We start from the raw sequence: 1232 nt of genomic DNA, 5'->3' as shown, positions 1-1232 counted from the left end.
CACTCTGCTCTTTCCTGTCCCCAGGTCATCCCTCCGGTGATAATGTCTGTTGGAATATCCTTTCTGCCCCCACTTCCTGTTTATATTCCTTTAACTCTTATGTACCTTTTCATGGTGTACTTCCAGCCACTTCCTCCAGGAAGCCTTCCTGACTCTCAAATCAGGGTTAGATGCCACTCATCTGTATTTCTCTAGCAATTTATCTTTTTTTTTTTTATGAACGTTTTCAAACACAGAAGATGAACTTGACTATACTTATCACCTAGTTTCAACTGTCAACATTTGTCATTTTTAGATTAGTTACATATTCTTTTCCAGTTCACCTATAATATGACAATCTGTTCACATCTCTGTCTCTCCCTTTAGCCTGTGAAATTCATTTATTCGCTCATTCATTCATTCAGGCACTATTTCCTGATGGTGCCTACCACCTGAAGATACAGTACTGAACCCGAATGACCCAGGTGGGGGTGATGGAAGCAGACCACAGACTCTGCATTCTGTTCCAGGGGACGAGACAGACAATAAGTAAGTAAACAAATAAGATCATTTCACATCGTGATGAGGGTCATCAGCATAACTTGATAGCAACTGATTCATCTCGGCACCCCCCACGTCACAGGTAGAGAAGGCTCAAAAACTGTTTGCTGCACTCCTGGAGCTGAATGCTCCGACCACAGGGTCCCACCGAGGCTGTCTGAGTTCTGTGGTCACTATGGTAACAGTCCTCTCCTTTCTATGCCCTTGGAAGGGAGATGGGAGGGAGACCAAGATGACCAAGAATATGTCCCATCTGCTCAGGACTGAGACCACCCCCCTTCTGCAGTCAGTGCTCACGGTGGCTTTTCATGTGTGCGAACATCTGGCTGGCAGAACCAAAGAGCCTGTGAGTGGATTTATAAACACTTCCTGTCTGGGCTCTCTCTTGATCACTCTGAGGAGCTATAATGTATGTCATGTAGAAGGGCAGAAAGCAACGCAAAACAAACAAACAATTACAAGAAGTTGGGTGGATCTCAGAGGTTCTGGAGAGCTCCCCTTTCCTCGTACCTCCCCGTCCCACACTGAGACATCTGGAGGACTCACCCAGGGTGACCTAGGGGCCAACTCTAGAAGGCAGAAGAGAAAAATCTTCCCGGTTTACCCAGCAAGGGGACGCTGGGATTACAAGAACGAGAATCACAATAACAACATCGACAAACATTTACTGATCACTTACGATGGGCCAAACC

At 45.9% G+C, this 1232-nt stretch overlaps 1 protein-coding gene across 1 annotated transcript in view; it reads right to left on the bottom strand.

Annotated features, from left to right (window-relative positions):
- The window catches only part of ABAT (4-aminobutyrate aminotransferase), a 76611-nt gene that overhangs the window by 48285 nt on the left and 27094 nt on the right, over positions 1 to 1232 (bottom strand). The window lies entirely within an intron of this gene.

Source organism: Pteropus medius, unplaced genomic scaffold (genome assembly GCF_902729225.1).
Source record: "Pteropus medius unplaced genomic scaffold, Ma_sr-lr_union100, whole genome shotgun sequence".
Lineage (NCBI taxonomy): Eukaryota > Metazoa > Chordata > Mammalia > Chiroptera > Pteropodidae > Pteropus > Pteropus medius.
Note: the sequence above shows the minus strand (reverse complement) of the source record. Positions and strands in the feature narration are given on the sequence as shown.